This window comes from Lathyrus oleraceus, chromosome 6 (genome assembly GCF_024323335.1).
Source record: "Lathyrus oleraceus cultivar Zhongwan6 chromosome 6, CAAS_Psat_ZW6_1.0, whole genome shotgun sequence".
NCBI lineage: Eukaryota > Viridiplantae > Streptophyta > Magnoliopsida > Fabales > Fabaceae > Lathyrus > Lathyrus oleraceus.
In genome coordinates, this window is record NC_066584.1 from 215,895,577 (window position 1) to 215,917,093 (window position 21,517).

Sequence of the window (21,517 nt, forward strand, 5' to 3'; positions counted from 1 at the left end):
AAGCCTGGGTAATGGGCTTATCTCTCGTAGAACATCCCATCCCAACAAACAAACAACAGCTCCAACAGATACAGCAGATGAATGCAAGCGAGTAAGTAAATAAATGTACAAAAGCATGAACACCCAATAAACAAGAAATCACACAAGCTAGGATGGACTCGCTTAGGGAAGATGGACCAGCAAGAGGTCAACTTCTTAGGTCCCCAGCGGAGTCGCCAGTTGTTGCAACCTGAAAAAACACAGTGCGCGAAAAAATAACCGGCGAAAGAAAAAGACAGAAGAGTCGCCACCGTGCGTTATTTATCCCAAAGGAGGGAAAGGAAAAGCTCGAAGTAAACCTGAAAAAGGAAAGGACAAGACGGGGTCTCGCAACCAAATCTTGGGTTCGGGAGTCGGTTATGCGAAGGGAAGGTATTAGCACCCCTACGCATCCGTAGTACTCTACGGGATCCACTTTTGTGGTTCTTGTCTAAAGGGTGAGAGTTTATCTAATGTGTTTATTTACCAAAAAAAAAAGGTTAAATGAGAATGACTCGCGCGGATGTCGCATCCACTGCATACGTATCTCATCTGAATATGAGAATCAGAGTCTTCGTAGCTCGGCTGACCTATGGGTTAGGGGGATGTGTGCTCGCTAAGACATCGCGTCTTATGCCTACGTATCTCATCTGGAATGAGAATCAGAGCAAGCCGCATTTCGGCTAACTACGGGGTTATGGATTGGGTTTTGGACGAACAAAGTTACTACGCAATCTACCAGATGCTCGACCTTTGGAGACTTACTCGCCTGTAGTAGAAGGAGATAACATGTTGCTTTGGGTTTTAGGGTTTGTTCGCGTTGTAGGAACGCGCATGCAAAAAGGAAGTCCTAGGCGAAGGAACAGTGCTACCTTAATTGGCATGCAAACGGGAGACTATCTGAAGCCTCGTGTCCTATGGGGAAACGATCACACCACACAAAACATGTATCTTAAAGTAAAATGCCACCAAGGGGCTCAAACATTGCCTCCTATCGAGGTCTTTCAGCTAAGAAAGCGATAAAGTACGAGAAAGGGAAAAAATTACCACACGGATAAAGATCCGAAGTTACAGCAATTAGAGGACTAGCAACTCTGAGATCTCTCCAGCTAGATCATCAAAGAAAATCGGTCAATACGAGTAATCAGAATAAACCTCCGAATGGTATCCCTGCAAGAGTGCGTGAGTCCTCACAAAAACTTGACAAAAGGTTAGACAAACAAAGGAAAACAATGCCATGGCAGCACAAGACAGATGAGAACAAAACAGAAACGAAAAGGGCAAATGCTGTCATATTCGCGACTGCATCGCCTAGCGAAAGCTTAGCGAAGCTTCGCTGTGTGCTTTCCTAGCGAAGCGGCTAGCGAGCGCCTGCGGGTTTCGGGTTTCTCATTGATAACAGTCTGATGTTAAGGCTTCCAGACCCTATGTCATTCGTCTTAGAAACGAAATTATTAAACATTCAAGGCATTATCCATATATTCATACACAAATATAAACCCGTGGGCAAAACCTGATGTTACCTCATACATTCATAGTGTTCAAATTCAAGGCATAAAGTAAGAGGAACAAAGGCATACCTGATGAGAGACCGATTGGAGTTGAACGACACGGCTGGATTGGCAAGGTATCGTTAGGGTTTACGTGAGGCGGAGTGAACTTCTCAGGGCTGCCCGAAGGTCGCTGCAGAATAGTTCCTAGGTTTCCTTCTCTCAAGATCTTTCTCCAAATGAAACTCCAAGTGTAACTCCAAGTGTTTAGTCCTCTACTGCAACTCTTATATTTATAGACTGCTTTCGTGGGTAGTGGGCTCAAATGAGGGTAACTCAAGCCCAAAATCTTTCTGATATTTTCTGAAGTGCGCGCCCTTCGCCTAGCGAAGGACCTGCTCGCCTAGCGAGCATGGCAGTACTTTTCGCTAGGCGAAGCATCTGCTCGCCTAGCGAGCATGACAGCTCAGCAGCAGATTCTTGCTTCTTCCAGCCTGGCGATTTGCACGGTGAATAGGCCCCATCTGGCCCTATTGGTAGTACCTCAAGTCTTTTCCTTGTGTTGACTGATCGTCTAAGTAGAACCCACAAAGTGTCCTGGATAATGTCCGAGCTTCTTGGAGCTAATTCCAATTGACATGATGTAATATGGTATGAAATGCTAAATGACCTAAAAAGTGAATGCATGAATGAGGAGGGAAAATTTTGGGGTGTTACAACATCATATCATGAAACAAGGTAGTCATAGCTCGTTGATACGTGGCTCCGGTGTTCTTCAAACCGAAGGGCATCACTCGATAACAGAATGTTCCCCAAGGTGTGATGAATGTTGTCTTCTCCATATCCTCGGGTGCCATTTTAATCTGATTATATCCGGAAAATCCGTCCATAAATGAGAAGATATTGATTTAGCTGTATTATCTACCAACATATCAATATGTGGTAGTGGAAAATCATCTTTCGGACTAGCTTTATTCAAGTCTCTATAGTCCACACACATTCGGACTTTTCCATCTTTCTTAGGCACAGGAACAATATTGGCCACCCATTGAGGATATGTAGAAGTCACCAGAAACCCCGCGTCAATTTGCTTCTGAACTTCCTCCTTGATCTTTACTGCCATATTGGGATGAGTTCTTCTGAGCTTCTGCTTCACAGGCACGCACTCAGGCTTCAAAGGTAGGAAATGTTGCACGATATCTGTATCTAGACCAGGCATGTCTTCATATGACCAGGCAAAGACATCAACATATTCTCATAGCAACTCAATCAACCCCTTCTTAACAGACTCTTACAGGAGTGCCCTAATCTTTACTTCTCGCACACAATCTTCAGACCCTAAATTGACTGTTTCCATATTCTCAAGATGCGACTGAATGATCTTCTCTTCATGCTCAAGTAGACGGGTAATCTCGTCAGGAATCTCTTCAACATCATCTTCTTCCGCCTCAAATATAGGGAATTCAAAGTTGGGAGATGGTGTTGGATCATCATGTTCAATGGGTTTGATCAACCTGCATAATGATTTTAGATATAAAAGAGATTTTAGAATTCAAACAAAGTAAATCATTATGCAGATGAAAAGATTGATTTTATTCTTATTTTTAGGGTTTTATGTGATCACCAATTTCATGCCAAAAGCAAAAAGGGAAAATAATTGGAAAAACAAACATTTAACATGAATTTATTGAATGAAAGTATCATTGCATTTATGTGCCAACAATGTCATCACTTCTCCTTTTGGCATGGGAGAAGGGTTTTCAAACATAATGAACATTACTTTGACTTATGGATAACTGTTGGAATATCCACAGCGACCCAATTATTGCAGATCCCTCCAGGGATGATGAAATTGCCAGAATCCTCTTCGTCCTCTTCCAAAATGGCAGCAACCTCTTCGTTCTGACCAGTGTGGATGAAACCTCCACTCTTGAACAAACCTTGCTTGTTGAAGACCCCAGAAGAATAGCCTATGCCAGCCCGGGACTTGTTGTCTTCTAACTCAATCATTTGCCCCAATCCAGCAGTTGCGCCATGCCCAATGGCCAACTTTGCATCTTTGTAGGAAGCAAATGAAGGAGTTCTCTTTTCAATAGGTTCAGCAATAGATAAAGCTTGGAACGGAGTTCCAACTTCATCCTCAGCATCTATCTATGAGAAGGAAGACAAATGGCTAACCAGGAGAGCCTTTTCTCCCCCTACCACTACCAGCTTCTTGTTCTTTACAAACTTTAATTTCTGGTGTAGGGTGGATGTCACGGCGCCTGCCTCGTGAATCCATGGTCTGCCTAAAAGACAACTATACGATGGGTGAATGTACATAACCTGGAAGGTAATCTGAAAATCACTTGGTCCGATTTTGACTGGGAGATCAACCTCACCAATCACAGTTTTACGAGACCCATCGAAAGCCTTCACAACTACCCCACTCTGCCTCATGGGAGGCCCTTGATATGACAACTTTGCGAGAGTGGTCTTCGGTAATACATTCAACGATGACCCAGTGTCCACCAACACATTGGACATGGCGTCCTCTTTGCAACTCATAGATATATGTAATGCCAAGTTGTGATCTCTTCCCTCCTCGGGGATATCAGAGTCACAAAAACTCAAATTGTTACAAGCGGTGATATTTGCAACAATGCTATCAAACTGTTCTAGCGTGATATCTTGATCTACATACGCCACATCCAACATCTTTTGCAGAGCCTCCCGGTGTGGTTCTGAATTCAATAGTAGTGACAACACAGATATTTTAGATGGCGTTTGTAGAAGTTGGTCTACAACATTGTACTCGCTCCTTTTGATGAGCCTCAGCATCTCATCACAATCTTCTTTCGTATTGTCACTCGGGCCAACAGAAGCAGGAGTTTTCAACATAGAGGCGGGCTTAGCAACACGTTCCGGATTCGAAGTGCTCAAAGCATTCCCAATCGGGCGCTCAACAAAATCAACATCAACACCTCCTCGAGCATCAGCCTGAGGTTTTACCGGAACTGAAAATACACGACCGTTGCGGGTCAAACCATTGACGTCAGCAATGTTTACAACAGACGAAGAGGGCAAGGGCACCTCTTTCCCACTTTCCACTGCTACATCATTGTAGCTATAAGGAACCGCCTTCTCGGAGGAATACGATACAGGTCTGGCAGGCTTGATAGTCAGAGTTGGAGCAACCTTCTGCTTGCTACCATCATACTTGATGACAACAGGCTCAGGCATCTGGAATACCGGAGAAATTACGTTGACTTCGAGCTCATCCTCGTCAATATTTCTATTTTGAAGGATCTCGATGACTCCCTCGTCCAACATCTCTTGAACATCTCTGCGCACCTGGCGACATCCTTTCTGATTGACAGAACAAACTCTGCATCTATCATGGTCATGCTCATAATGACTATAGTCACACAGCAGGCGATGCAACTCAACCAGCGATTGCCGGATATGACTGACATATTTGACTTTATACTTGCCAGGACAGCCCTGAACCATATTAACAGACTTCCCATGCTCGGTCAATGGGTTCTTCTTCACATTCGGACCTACGTCCTCGAAAAACAAAATCCCGCTTCTCACAAGGTCTTGCACCTTGGTCTTCAAGGGATAACATTTCTCCACATCGTGTCCGGGAGCACCGGAATGATACACACAATGAAGCTCAGGCTTGTACCACCACTGGGGGTTAGCAGGTACAGCGGGAGGGTCTCGCGGAGTGATTAACTTTCTATCGATCAGAGATGGATAGAGTTCAGCATAAGTCATCGGAATTGGATCAAAGGTGACCCTCTTCCTCTCATAGCTGGTGCTGGCATTGTTGTTGTTATTTCGAGGCTGGTAGGCCTGCTGTTGTGGACGCTGTTGTTGTTGCTGATATTGCTGAGTTTGCGGTTGTTGATAATATTGAGCTTCCCAGAAAGCAGGTGTTATATGAGCCACCTGATGCTGATTATTGACTGGGCGAGCAATCTTTCTCTTCACAGAGGGTCTTCTCTTGACATGGGAAGACACAACATGCGCCTCTCCCTCTTTCTTCTTTGCAAAGCTTCCATATTTCTTTGTTGAAGAGCCTTCATCTCGAGTTAAGCGTCCTTCACGAACCCCTTCTTCCAATCTCATCCCCATATTCACCATCTCGGTGAAGTCTGAGGGAGCGCTAGCTATCATTCTCTCGTAATAGAACGAGCTCAAGGTCTTTAAGAAGATCTTGGTCATCTCTTTCTCCTCAAGGGGTGGCACTATCTGAGCTGCCAATTCGCGCCACCTCTGGGCGTATTCTTTGAAGGTCTCTTTCTCTTTCTGGGACATTGCCCTCAACTGATCCCTATCCGGAGCCATATCCATATTATATTTATATTGCTTGACGAAGGCCTCGCCAAGATCATTGAAAGAGCGGATGTTCGAACTTTCCAGACACATGTACCACCCGAGAGCGGCATCGGACAGACTGTCCTGGAAATAGTGAATGAGAAGTTGATCATTATCAGTTTGTGTCGACATCTTACGAGCATACATCACAAGATGACTGAGAGGGCATGTGTTTCCTTTATACATCTCAAAGTCAGGCACTTTGAATTTAATAGGGATCTTCACGTTGGGCACAAGGCACAACTCAACAACACTCTTACCAAAGAGGTCCTTCCCCCTCAAAGTCTTCAGTTCCTTACGAAGCTCAAGGAATTGGTCTTTCATGTCGTCCATCTTCTCATAAACGTCTGGGCCCTCAGATGGCTCAGAATGATAGATGGTATCTTCAACCCTTGGTAAAGTGTGCATGACAGGAGGTGGCACGGACATGACCGAGCTAGATGCCGGCAAAGAAGCAAGAGTTGGAGCAAAACCCTCTGGCATGAAGTGGGCGGGCATTCCCCAAGGGAACCCGGCTGGCATAGATGGTGCAAAATGAGTTGTCGCAGCAGGCACAGTAGAAGTTACGACCTCAGAAATGACCACCCTCTGTGGAGGAGTTAAGGGTGTTGGAGAAGACTAGCTCTGGGCAGCCATGAATGACTCCATCAGGGCAGTCAATCTGCCTACCTCCTCTTTCAGCTCGCGGTTCTCTTGTTCCAAATGATCCATCAGTCTTGAAGAGTTGGCTCTGGTGTAGTACCGGTGAGTCAACTTGTCTTCAAAATAAATGAAGAACACAGAGTTAGACCATAGGACAAGAAGCCGGGGACAAAACCTGCTTATGCACAATGATGCATGCAATGCTTGTGCATGTGATTTGTTTTTTATTTCAGAGGAACTTTAGAGTTCTATTTGCAAATTTAGGGAAATATTACATCCTTATCACATATGAGAACATCTTATCAATAATATCTGGGAAATATTTTTACACCAAAGAAGTACAACATTGGTAACCAAATACAATGGAAAAGGAAAATGATCATCCTATGGATCCCTAAAAACAATCATCTAAAGCTCTGGACACAAGAAGATAAGATGCACGAAGCCTCTTCACCTCCTCCTCATAGGCTGCCTCCATATCTGCCTTCTCCTTGGCGAGTCGATCGTACTTCCTCTTCCAAAACTTGGAAGACTGAGGAAGTAGAGAAGTCCATGCATCATTAGGATCATCAATAACCTTATGCTCGAGGAACTCAATCAAAGCATCCTTCTCCTTAATCTGCTGAAGCAACTCTTCTCGTTCGCGGATCCAAGCACATGAACGGTCTTCGTCTCTCAACTCCTCTACTCCTTGGTCAGGGAGGGTTGAAGGCCCAACCCTAACCAAAGGTGTAGGTCTTGGATATTCGTAAGGCATGAGGTACTCAGAAGCTCTCTTCCTAACCCAAGCAGTGTAAGGCTCCAAAGCGACACAGTTCTTAGGACCCAACTCATTCCTTCCTTTCCTATGAATCTTGCGCCATGCGCGGACCATCCTAGCTTTTAAGCCTTGGGGATCTTTACCCTCCTGAAAAAGCACACCTTCTAACAGAATGTTATTGGGTTTATCCTTTAGGGGGAACCCAAGCTGACGACGTGCCAAAACAGGGTTGTAGTTAATCCCACCATATGTACCAAGAAGAGGTACATTGGAGAATTCACCACAAGAGTCGATAATCTGCACACCATCATACACACGGTTGTACCAAGAGATATCATCATTAGTGAGAGACATAAGTCTCGTGGACCACCGTAGACATCCCTTGTTCTCTTTGAAGGTGACCGTCTGTGGTAAGTGAGAAATAAACCACTTATACAACAGAGGCAAACAACACACAATGGCACCACCACCCTTTGCATTCCTCATATGCAAAGAAAAATAAGTGTCACCCAACAGAGTCGGAACGGGATTAAGAGTAGAGAAAATCCTAATAGCGTTCACATCCACAAACTTGTCGATGTTGGGGAATAATACTAACCCATAGATGAGAAGTACAGATATGGCTTCAAAGGCATCCTCACTCATGGCTTTCCCATACGTAGTAGCTTGAGCAATGAGGAACTCAGAAGGGATACCTCGAATTCCACCTTTGGTAGTCATATGAGCACCAATCAGAGATTCATCTATATGCAACATGTCAGCTATCTCTCGAGAAGTAGGAATACTCTCTAAGCCACTTAACGACAACTGGTCTAGAATAGGTATACCCACAGGGTAGGCATACTCCTCAAGCTTAGGAAAAAGCTGGAAATCCGGAAAAGTGAAGCAACGATACAAAGGATCATAAAACTGCACCAATAAACTCATCAACCCTTCATCCACCTGAGTAGTCAGAAGAGGAAGAAGCTTCCCAAAACGAGTCTTGAAACCCAAGGTATCTAATACATAGGATGTCAAATTCCTTAGTTCTTTCAAATCTGGTTGTCTGAAGCTGTACTTCTTTGTATTCCTTCTTTGTCTTTCCATGTCTGAAAATTTGCAAATAGACCTCTTAAGTTCCTTGAAAATTTTCTTATTATTTTGATGATATGGATGCAAATGGGTGCATGAATGTATGAATGCAACAATCATACTCAAGGATCAAGCAAAGCACACCAAACAAAGGTCATGGGATGGATCATATTATCCTTAATATCAATCATCCATTTTGGTGGATTTTGGTTTACACCTTATCAACACCCAAGTTCCGTTGATATTAAGGATACATGAACGGATCAACCACGAATCAAGGGTTTGTTGCAAATCACGAGCATGGAGTCTCGGTTTAGAACCACCCAAAGGGAGTGTGCTAGGGTTTAACCTGCCAAACATGTTCTACAAGAGGTTCCCATAGTCATCATCCCATCTTTCGGATATTATCGGAGAAACGACTACTCGTATTCCAAAAATATTCTCAAGAGAGACTCTTATGAGTGTAGTATCGCGTAACAATCGTATTAAATCTTACACTTGAACGACTTTCACATTACATCCTAAGAATAGGCCAAGATGGGCTTGGTAAACTAAGGTCCTTGGCTTCTAAGGTCTATATTGGAAAGAGTAATGTCTAACCACAACTACTTGTGTGCATTATTGATCCCAACATGACCTCCACCAAATGAATGGACTTGCAAGTCAACTTGTTAAGGAATAACTCCACACCAGTCAATAAGACTATGCCATTCTCCTATCCTAAGTGCACTCGAGTTCGGGTATAGAACTCATCTCACGAAGATCACCAAGCATACAAGGAATTAATATTCAAGCAAATCAATCATTACATACAATACAGTAATCCCAAATTGCACAAAAATATGTCGCAAAACAATATACAACACAATACAACACAATATGAAAAGTAGACAAAACCCACTCGAGGGGTTTCCCCAGCAGAGTCGCCACTTTTCTGTAGCGGGGTATTTCTTACCATTAGAGATATTGACTAAATCTAAGGTAAATCATACAAGTCGAGTCGCCACCACACTTCTATTTATCCAAAGGAATGGTTAGAAAGCGAACAAAAACCTAAAAGTTTTATCGAATCAAAAACTAGTAAAAATGTCAGAGATCTGGGTAAGGGGGTTGGTTATGCAATGGGAAGGTGTTAGGCACCCAAAACATCCTAGGTACTCCTAGGGAGCCCTTTTCACATATGTTGTAAGGTTGGCATTTTGTGAAAATTTATTTGTGCAAACATGATTGAATAGATGAGAAGAGAATGTACAAGTTATTTACATTTTGTGTTTGAATGGATAAACCCATTGCCTACGTACCATCTTTAAAAGAAGATTAGGATCAAAACCTCATAGTTCGGGGTAAAAATCTCAAAACTGAGTTGGTGAATTGATTGGTCCAAAAGCCTTAAGGTCTTTTGTTATCCAAGGGAGAAAACTCAACCTAAAACCACAGATCCACCATGTGAGGATAGCTTCAACATGCTAGTGAGGGGTTAACCCTATAATAAGCATGGAAGACTTATTGTCCATCACTAAGGATATAGGTGAGCATTACATCTACCTCAAGGATAACTCAAACCTAATAGCTAAAGGTTATGAAAAATTTGATTAAGAAGGTGGCCATTGAAACCACAAAAAGACATTTGAATGGGTTGTATTTACCAATGAAAAATATGTACAAAATGGTCAAAGTTGACCTAGGAGTTCAATTCAAAATAAGTATTTAAGAAAAGAAAGTTTGAAAATCAAAAGCATAAGGCTTAGGTTTCTAATGTTTGAAAATAATTGTTAAATGTTTACACAAAAGTTTTGGCTTTGGTTAGAGTGGAGAGAAGAAGAAGAATGGCTAAAGTCCGAAACATACAAGAGGTAAGGGACAAGAAGCAAAACCACACATGGAGTTCCTCTCTTGAGATCATATTGATGATCCAAGTAGCTCCCATCCTTTGGAATAAGCAATCACATAAGTGTCGCATCCGCGAAAAACAACCGGCGGGCTAAAAACAAAACAACACAGAGCCGCCACCGTGCGTTATTTATCCCAAAGAGGGAAAGGAAACGCTCGAAGTAAACCTGGGAAAAGCATGGTCTCGCGACCAAAGAGAATGGGATCGGGAGTCGGTTATGCGAAGGGAAGGTATTAGCACCCCTACGCATCCGTCGTACTCGACGGGATCCACGCTCAAAAGATAGAAAAAGGTTGCTAAAACAAACATCATACACACACACTGAAGACAACACAGATGGGGAAAAAGGGGAGAGGGCTCGATAGGATATCGCATCCTATGCCTACGTATCTCATCTGGAATGAGAATCAGAGCTGCCGTAGTTCGACTCACGCACGCCAAAACAAAACAAAACACAAAAAGGCAAACATGGAACCCGAACGCCAATCGCTGGACTTACATCAGCTTCCGAACCAAACAAACCCACACTGGAAACCAGATTCCACTTGATGGACTTATACCAGACTCCAAGCACACAACAAGAGGATACGGAATGCCAATCGCTGGGCTTACATCCATCTCCTACACACACAAGAAGAAACAAGCAACAAGTTACTAAAGAGTCGGGAACTCGAGCCTAGCAACTGTCAAGCAAACCCATACAAAAAGAAAAAGGGTGCCCGGAGAGATCTCGGAAGACCTCCTGCCTACGTACCTCATCTGGTATGAGGATCAGGGCAACGTAGTTCCCCTTAACAGGGGAGAAAGACTAGCCTAACCAGATACAGAGGGAGACACAACTAGGGAGACTATGACTCGAGCCTAGATGTTATCATGCACATCATCCCTAAGTTAAGGTTGGCTATCTATCTTGCTCAGGCAGCAAGCTAATCCTAAACAGGCAAAGCAAAGCATGCAAGCATAATCAAAACAAAGCAAACATTCACAATTAGCACACACTATATACAGACAAAGGTGGCTCAAACAAGGGTTAGGCTGCAAGAGCAAGCCAACTGTATCAGGTGATGTTAGCTCTTAACCCTAACATTAAGAGTTAGGGTGAAGCCAGATGAAATGGGAGTGAGGGGTGTGCCTCACAGCTCTTATCCCTGGCCAGGGAGAGCTTCAGACAAAGAAGTGTGGGTTCAGAAAGTGGGAACCGTTCTACACTTATGACACTGACTCAACTGTATAACTGTACAAGGATCTTGGGTTAGGATCCACAATGCATCAACACCAGTTGTGTGAGCAGAGGGACGACCCAACAGAATAGCAGGAGATGGATTGCACATCTCTTGTATCTGCCAATTGCCTTATTCAAGGTCTTTTCCTGCTTGGGGACAAAGATAAACAATCACAGGCATTGCCTCTTAAGGAGGACTTCAGACAGGTGTCTGGCCAAGTAACAGGCCAGGTCTTCCAGACTACATGGAGAAAAGAAATTCTACCTCAATTGGTTAAGCAACCAAGCAACAGCACAAGCAAGTTCAAAATTAACTATAGCAACTAAGGTACCTGAAATCAATCCAACATAATCAGTATACCAGACAAACAAAAGTCAAACAGAAAATTACAAGTCCACATCACAGACAGATAACAAGCATCAATGCACATATGTGCAAGCCACAAGGCCTAAGCATAAATCTCAATGCCTACAAAACAAACTCAAGGTTAGTCATAAACAAGCAATAAACCAATCCCAATTGAGTGCACATCATCAAGCATAAGCAATTGTGCTCTTTGACCTGAAACAAAGCTCAAATGTGAGAACACAAACCACTAGTACAAGACTAGGGTCAAAATAGGATCAATAAGTCAAAACAGAACATGAAACTTATCCAAAATCAAGATCAATCAATTAATAATCAAATCCAATTGGTCTCATGTTCATATCATCAACCATTATCATTTCATGAGGCAAAGAGTACAAAGCATGCAATTTAGAACCTCATAGGACCAAACAGAAAGATCCAATTCAAATCAACTCACAAACATTTCAATAAATCCCCAAAAAAATCATGGTCAAACAGCATTCACAACATGATCTACACACCAAATTTCAGGCCATTTGGACAAAGGGAAGCAAGTCAATTAAAATCCACAAGTCAAAGTATGTTCAAACAAGCTCATACAAGGCACCAAATCATGCATCAACTTCAAGCAAGCATAAAACAGAATTGGCATAAGATAAATGAACCAAATCAAATCCATGTCTCTAGAATACACATGCCAAATTTCAAGTCTATCCAATAAACCACAAGAATTTCACAAAACATATGAGATCATGACTCACAAAAGGTTCACAATTGGTCAAACAGGGGAGAAATTCTCAAACAAATAGGAAATGCATTCAACAATTCCAGAAAAATTCATATTTAAATTTAACATCAAGAAGTATCATCATGCAAAAATTCAGCTCAATTCAAGTTCATATGGAAAGGCAAATAAAATCAGGAAGTTAGACATGAAATGGGGTGACACAAATTGTCACACCGTCAATGATCATAGCATATCTCACAATCCAGGAATGCAAAAATCACAAACTATATACCAAAATGCTCCTTCAGGTGTCTAGATTACACATGCAAAATTTCAGCTCCATCCAGTTAAGCATCATCATTTCATGATCAAAACATCAAGCAAGGTGCATGAAAGAACACATCTAAACAAACCCTAGGCCATTCAAAAAATCACACGTGCAGAATTTTAATAAAAATCACCAAAAAATACTAGACAGGGCAAGGATCATGGTGGAAAAAACCTCATGTGATTTGGATTAATGGTTTAGGAGTTATGGAATTTTGAATGTTGAAGAAAAATAAAAAAACAATGAAACAAGCATGGTGAACATGTGAAGCATATGGAAATAAATTCTAAAGCAAAAAGGAGAATTGCTTGGGCGAAGGATCGAAGCGTGTTCCATTTTAAATCCTGGCGCGCGCTAACACCAACCAGCATGCACAGTAGCAAAATTATGGATCAAAATCATGTTTCTGGAAAATTTCATCACATTCATCATGTTCATCACAAGTTCATACGTCCAAGAACAAATGTTCACCAAATCCAACAAACCGCATATCACCAGAAAGGTCTCTCAATGTACACTCACAATCTTAAATTATTTTGACCTAATTCATCCTAATTAAAGAGATTCGATAGAAAACATAATCATGCGCAAAACTTCTAATTCACATAACTCTCTCATTTCTCAACGAAAATCAGTGGTTCAAAGTGCAAATTACTCTACTCTCAAAGATCTACAAGAAGCATTAATTGATTTCATGAATTGTCAAGCTCGAAAACTCACCTTCAATGATGTGCAGTTGGGAATTCGCGCGAACCAGGCCTTGTAAGTGCAAAACAGATGCTCCTTGATGCTTGAATTGATGAATGGAACAAGGTTTGGATGTCGATTGTGAAGGATCTAGCTCAAAACTCGAATTCCCATTGTTGAAGCTCTCTTTAACAGTCCACGAATTCAGCTTGAAAAGGATGAAATCTTGCTTCCAACAGCTTCAATAATGCATGTAGATGATGAATTGATGAAGATCTTGGCAAGGTTTGTGAAGAAAATTGCAAAAAAAGTGAAAGAAGAAGTTGAAGAATTTGGTGATTTTCAGATCTAGATCTTGATTTTGTTATGGTTAATCAAAAAACAGTTATGATTTAACTTATATATGTGATGTTAAACATGCTGGTAATCATGAATAGTGTAATGGCAAGTGTTTAAGCCAAATCAAGTTTTCATGCTAAATGGTAAAATGGCCAATTCACCCTCACTCATACAAAACCAATGTAACAGTGTATTTTCTGTTTTGGAGCAAGTTTCAAATGATATTTGTGAGCTAATGCAAGTGGAATCATGTGAAAACAAGGCATAATTCTCAAAATCACTTTTTTCCCTCCAATTTTCAAATTAAGTCCACTTGAAAAATGCACTTTTTGTGTGAGAAAAATTCATGAAATGTAATGCTAGAATATGATAGATGACATCAAAAGAAATTTTCTCAAAAAGGTCTCACTCCATTTGGCCTTTGGAATCAAAAGTTATGCACCTTTGAAGTTCAACTTTTTTGGACAATGATTTGATCATAACTTGCCAACCACAAATGAGAAATTCATGTTCTTGGACTTTTCGGAAAGGTGAGAGCAAGATCTTCAACTTTCATGTTGGACAAAATTTCATTTGAAGCATTTTTGGACATGTAATTTTAAGGAGAAAACCTTTCCATTTTTGGCAATTTTGAATTACAAGACACTTTCTATTTTTGGAAAGTTTTCATCTGACTTTATTTTCTTCATTCTTGATGTTTGAAATGTCAAATGAAACTTGTTTGGACATGAATGAAGTGTCTCTAACCCTCTCCCACCTCCAAATCCACCAGTTGACCTCAGTTGACTTTTTCTGACTGATAGATGAACTGGCTATGCATTGATCAACTTGAGCTTCAATCTCCTGATGAAAATGGCTCAATGATGAAACCCTAGCTTCCATAAGCTCAATGAAACCATTTGATGATCCCCATATCCATTGAAACCCTCATCTCCTTGCAAAACCCTGATTGGCACAATGCAACTGATTAGGGTTGACCAGAGGTCAAAACCCTAATCCTAAGGCATCTGATCAAGCATAATAAATCTCTTGGTGATGACAAAATCATGATGATGATGATGTACCATTTCAACCAAGATGATGATCAATCTCCTTAAGGAACCATGAAACCCTAATTTGAATCACAAACCCTCAGATGGCTAGTGATCAATTCAATGAGACCCTTAACTTGAATCTTTCAACCTCTTCATCTTCTGATCAAGACCTAAGAGGATGGCTTGCCTGAGTTGCCACATGATATGCAAAGATGCAATGACTAATGACCTACAAAATGAAATGCAATATGCAAAGCTAGTCCCAAGAGAGGAGGGCAAATTTTGAGGTGTTACAGCTGCCCCTATTCAATCCACTGTGAACCTGACGAATAGCCTCGGCTTTCAGATGATCAGGATGAAGAGTGATTGAATACCAAGAACAGACGAACAATTTGCACTCTGATGGGAAAATAATTAACAATGCCTGTCAGAATCGGCAAAGAAGCAATCTTGAAGAAAAATCCGTCTGGTACGGAGAAAGTCGGCCTGATCACCGAAACAGAAACGTCAACCTGTATACCAAAATAAATGGTAACGCAGGGATAACCATGGCCTGAACACCACATATCCGCTGGGGATTATCATCTCTTTTTAATGCTTTTCTTGAACCCCGAAAATTTCTCTTTTTTTGTTTTCTTGAACCCCGAAATTTTCCTTCGCGCTAAATATCCCAGATCACTGTATTTGAACCCCGACATCTTGTTTGCCAAAATAATGAACCCCATTCTCCCTTTTGAACCCTAGTCGCCTGACGATAACTCGCGATCGCCATTGTGAACCCCGTTCTCCAGAAAACACCCTGTGTCTCCTTTTCTCCATTTGAACCCCGCTCTCCAGAAAATGCCTCAACATTTCCCTTTCTCCATTTGAACCTCGTTCTCCGCTTTCTTGTGATAATTCCGCTGGCAACGTCGGAAATAACACCAAACACCACTCTGATGGCGACATATCAGAGGGTACACCTTCACAAAAGGAAGGTAACATGTGCATCTCTTCCTCAGAAGACACCCATAACGACCTCTGTTGGCCTCAGCCAAAGTCTAAGGTGACACATGAACATAAGATAATCCTGAGGACCTCATCCCGGATTATAATCTTCAACTTCAATCTCTATTTGAACCCCACTCTCCAGAAAATGTCTCAACATTTCCTTTTCTCCGTTTGAACCCCGATTGTCGCGCTGATCGCGTAACGTCCTTTGATTTTATTTCCATCTCTGTCCGACGGAAAAAATTCCTCCAGTATCGCACTACTGGAGAACATTGCTGATCTGACATCATGATGCTAAACTCCTCAGAGTAACACCTTCACCATCCAGCAAAACCACATCTCAAACGGTAACCACGGCTTGAGTCGCGCTGATCGCGTAACATTTCCATCTCTGTCCGACGGAAAAGTTTCCTCCAGTATCGCACTACTGGGGAACACTGACGTCATGATGTTAAACTCCTCAGAGTAACATCTTCACTGACCGGTGAAACCAAATCTCAAACGGTAACCACGGCTCGAGTAACTGATACTTGCAATGCTGCTGATTTTCCAACTAGTGAAACCACTCCTCAAACGGTAACCACTGTTCGGGTAGCATCTTCACCCACTGGCAAAACCATATCTCAAACGGTAACCACGGCTTGAGACTAGCCTATGCTTGCAATGATGCATGATATTTTCCCAGCGTAATGCTCCATAATTATGGAAATGCTACGCGATTTATTATGCAATATGCTATGCTTAGCTACATGATGAATGCATAAAAAGTATCCCCCTCAAGGGACTCTTCTGGGGAGCTCGAGACACTCTGCTGAGGAACTCGCCATTGCTTCATCTCCACCCTGCCGGGGAAATAGCACTGCTGCTGGGAAATAGGCAACCCTTGCTGGGGAAAACCTCCTTTGCGCCCGATCCGCTTGGGGAATTGCTGGGGGAAGTAACCACCAATGCACTCTGTGGGGAAACAACGGTCTCGGACTTGCTGAGGATACAACACTCCAGACTCTGCTCGGGAAACCACCACCCACAAATACCTCAGCTGGGAAGTAACAACCTTCAGGCCTGGCGACTGGGGAAGCATCGATCTCAAACCTGCTGGGGATAACCACCCTGACCCTGCTAGGGAATCCACAGACCTTGAATCTATTGGGGAATTAGTCATTCCGACTCTGCTTGGGGAGGAGGAAAATCTACTACTGAACACCCGTCGACTCGTCGAACCATGGTATTCATATCCAACTCCCACTATCCGCTTTCCAATTTTGAGAACTCCCAGACTCGTCTGGACTTTTCTTATTCATCACCTTGTATTCCCAACTGCTCCGTGCTCGACGAAGAGCGAACTCCTGGGATTTATACAGACTTTTCAATTTTCAGACTTTGAAGAGTCTTCTTGATTAATTCCAAGGATCGTCGTACGTCTTTCGTCTTTTCCACCATTCTTCTATTCATTCGTCCCTGATTGGACTCCATGGGGACTGTTTTGTCAAAAGCTTCCACATCACAACCTGCAAGTGAGAGAAAATACCTAACAGTTCCTGCAAACGAGATCGTTAGACAAAACCGTGCCCCAGGCGTGTCAAGATTCCAACACTTGGGTCACTCAACCTTCCGAATAAGATTTCAAGCTTTCAATCACTACGCCAAAAATGACTTTTAACAGCGCATCTTAGACAGCGCTTTTAAAAGAAAGCGCTGTCTAAGGTTAAAATTAAAATAAAACACGGAAAATGTTCCAAAAAAATAATGAAAGCGCTGTCTAAGGGGGGGTCTTAGACAGCGCTTTCTAAAAGCGCTGTCTAAGACCCCCCCTTAGACAGCGCTTTTAGAAAGCGCTTTTAAATATAGACCTTAGTCAGCGCTTTTGATAAAGCGCTGTCTAAAGTCTTTAAATTAAAAAAAAAAATTCCACAAAATCCCTCAAATTCCTTCTCAAATTTCCACCTTGCACGTGATCATAACAGACTCACAATTCCCTCATTTTCCTCACACGACTCATCACACAAACTAAAAAAAAAACATTAAAAACAACCGTATCACTCTTCTCTCCCTCTATCTCAAGTCCGTTTTACCCAATTTCTAACGTAGAGACCAAATAGAGCAGATAAATGTAAGAACCCTAAAACGAAAATCAACAATTAAACGCTGCTCAAGAGGAATCTGAGCCCAAGATGTTGGGGCTTTGATTCCTCGTGCCTCGGGCTACATGGTGGTAACGCACAATGGAAGAAAAAAGCTTACCTAGGAGGCGGCGCGGTGCTCCGTTGCGAGTCAAATTTGAAGGTAAAGATGAACTCAGGTATGCCTTCTACTCCTTCTTCGGTCCTCTCTTCTTCCTCTGCTATCTTCTTATCTTCTTTAGTCTGTAGGAGGTGTTGCTTGCTGCATTGTTGTTGTTCTTGTTCAATGCCACGTGAGTGTAGAGTATGGGGATTAGGATGTAACTGAATGGGGCAAATTAGGGCAATGATTATTGACAGTTAGGGCAGAGTTAGCAACTAACTGAATTACATGGAGAAATTTGTTATGATGCTTAACAAAGTTAGAACATTTTGTTAAAGTCAGTCGGGTTAGTTAGATTCAATTAACTTATGTTAAAAAAACGGTTAGGAATCAAGTATTTAGTTGAATTTTATTAACTGTTAGTTTGTTTGTTGGATTCTGTTAGGTTAGTATGCTTGTTGTCAACTCTGTTAGGATAGTTACTTAACTAATCTAGAGGTTAGTAGGAACATAATTGGTTAGTTAACTCATGTTTGAATGTCCTTTTGGAATGATGTTAATAGTGATGAACTGAAATGACTTTTGGGCTAGTTAAATGTGATACTGGTTTGGAAATCAATTGTTATAAATTGCCTTGAATTAGTTGATATTGGAGTGTGTTCAAACTTAGTCATGGTTAGTGATTGTTAGAGGTTGTGAACTGACTAAAATTGTATGTTAATGTATGAAATGTGTGGTATAGTTATTTGCTTGGAAACTAATTGTGTTAAGGCACCTGAATTGAACTGCCCTTGTTAGTTCGTGAGAAAAGTGATTGGTGCTTGAAATGTTAGTTATGTTTGATGTTAGAGATGCATGATATGCTATCTATAGTAATGTTTGGCATTTTCAAATCATGCAGGCCATGCTTGAGAAGATCATCACTTTGACAATGGCATTGCAACTAAGTTGATTCTGGATTGTTGTTAGCAGGTATATTAGAAACAAAACTCAGCTGGTGGTTGTTATGTGTTAACCTGAATGGGAACTGTTAGTTCTGTTAGCTGCTCAATTGTTAGAGTGAGATTAATTTTTGTTGAAGTTACTTAAGGCATAGCCGTCATGTTAGAATGTTGATGCATTAGTTAAATCCAGTTGTGGCTTCCATTGCTAAATGGTTAGCTTTGGGTAGAAACTTGCTACTACTGTTAGTTAATCAAGTCAAGTTAATGTTTGAACAAAAAACTAGCTCTGATGAAAAGTATGATTAAAATGTTGTCAATGCACCTAATTTTGTTGTTCAAATTGGCTACGAATGTCTATGCTAGGAACTTGAGGGATTGACTTATGAATTGTGATGAATTGCTTGATTTGTATTATGCTAACTGAATGAGGTCTGTTATGAGAATGTTTGTTAGTGTTATGAAATTAGTCAATTAGATATTATCTCTGTTATGAGATGTTGCATTATGCCATGCTTGAATTGGTTTGATTTAGGATGAAGTTAATTGTTAGTGGCTTAAGGCTGTTAACTTGCTTTTTGACAGTGCCTGTGTATTAATCTGTCATGCTTGAAGTTGAATGAAGGCTGATGTTGTTTAATTGTTGCAGGGATGTTACAAGCTTAGAATGACATGGTGAGGGAAGTTGGCATGAGACTTTTGGCATGAAGATGACGAATGCTTGGAGGCAAAGTGGGAATCATGAAGTTTGGTCATGGATATTGATGGAATGGAGTTTGGACATGAAACTTGATAATGCAACCTGGGGATTAGGATGCTTATAGGTTTAGAGAAATGCTACCGGATGATACCGTTTAATACCGGGTTAGCATTTCATTCTAAATTCATCTATTATAATTATTTTCCAAGTTACCATCTAACATTTACCTAATCATTACAGTGGACATTGGTTGTTGCTCGCAATCAATCCTATCCGAGAAATTGTGTATTATCTTGACTCGTTAGGAAATGATTGGACAACATACCCGGATATGAAGGTCCTAATTGACACGTAAGTGAGAATGTTCAAAAAATTTCTTAGTTTATGTGAATTGTTCTAATTGCTTCATTTTTATTTTATTAGCGTCCTACAAGCTTTTCGGGCCCAACGAGATATCCAAACCTCAAGGAGGGGCGCCAACTCCATTACATGGATTAAAGTGGCGGTATATTTTTAATTACCACATTTTTTATTATATTAGTGATGACACTTGATAAAACTTAGGATTTATAATCCATATTTTTTTTTTCATATGTAGTGTCCTCAACAACGTAATCAAATAGATTGCGGGTATTTCATGTTGAGGTTTATGCGAGATACTCTTGCTTTGGGCCGATTAAAGATTCCCACCGATGTATGTATTTCTAACTTATGAGTTATTTTTATATTTACACATATCTCATATAATTAAATAGTTGGAATTAATTCAAAATATGTTATATTATTATGTAGTACTTTGATGAATTCAAGTGTGCATTTTATACAAAGGATCAAGTGGACGAAATCAAAGAGGAGTGGTGTCAATTCATGATAAAGCTCAATGTTTGTTCATAAATTTGTGTAATTAATGTGTACATTTGTAGTATATGTTATGACTTGTAAATGTGTACATAAATTTGTATATATTTTGATACATTTAAGGCAAAATTGGTTTGAATTGGTATATATATATATTTGTTAGCCAAAAATTGGTAGAAAAAAGGCCAAAATGGCATATATAAAATGTGATAATTGTCTGTCAAAATCTGGTTGAAAACAGGTAGAAATTCTGGTTTATAAACCTGGAAAAAATGTGGTTTAAAACAAAAGCTTCAAAAAATTTCGTATACCTTAGACAGCGCTTTTGTAAAAAGCACTGTCTAAGGGGGGGATTAGAAAGCGCTTTAGGCAAAAGCGCTGTCTAAGGGGGGGGGGCTTAGACAGCGCTTTTTGAAAAGCGCTGTCTAAGGTATACCTAAAAAAATTAAAATAGGAGGGTCTTAGAAAGCGCTTTTGGCCAAAGCGCTGTCTAAGGGGGGGGGGGCTTAGACAGCGCTTTTAAGATTTAAAAAAGCGCTGTCTAAACCTTTAGCAGCGGAGGTTTAGACAGCGCTTTAAAGCGCTGTCTAAGGCTAAAAAAAGCGCTGTCTAAGGTCTTGTTTGTTGTAGTGAATCTTAAAAACATACACTGGAAGGGACCTGTATGTCTTTAAAATGCAAGATTCTTTATCACAATAATTGGATGTTTTTGCAATCAAAGCGGTAATGAAAAACAAAAACAAAACTATTTGACTGAATATGCATTTTATTGATTGAAAAAGTGTGGCTCAAAATTGAGCAATACAAAGGAAGCAATTCCTGAAAAGAGGTAATTGCGCATAAAAGGAAAAATCTATCCTAATGGCAATGTGAAACCCGTGA

General features: G+C 41.0%; 2 long non-coding RNA genes across 2 annotated transcripts; both read left to right on the top strand.

The window, feature by feature from the left end:
* Positions 1–17,941: 17,941 nt before the first annotated feature.
* LOC127097347 (uncharacterized) lies at positions 17,942–19,862 on the top strand. Its single transcript, XR_007793006.1, has 3 exons — positions 17,942–18,212; positions 19,038–19,108; positions 19,727–19,862. It is a non-coding gene; the product is annotated as an uncharacterized LOC127097347 (long non-coding RNA).
* A 224-nt stretch (positions 19,863–20,086) lies between these two features.
* LOC127097348 (uncharacterized) lies at positions 20,087–20,774 on the top strand. The gene is made up of 3 exons (XR_007793007.1): positions 20,087–20,282; positions 20,376–20,471; positions 20,570–20,774. It is a non-coding gene; the product is annotated as an uncharacterized LOC127097348 (long non-coding RNA).
* Positions 20,775–21,517: the final 743 nt, after the last annotated feature.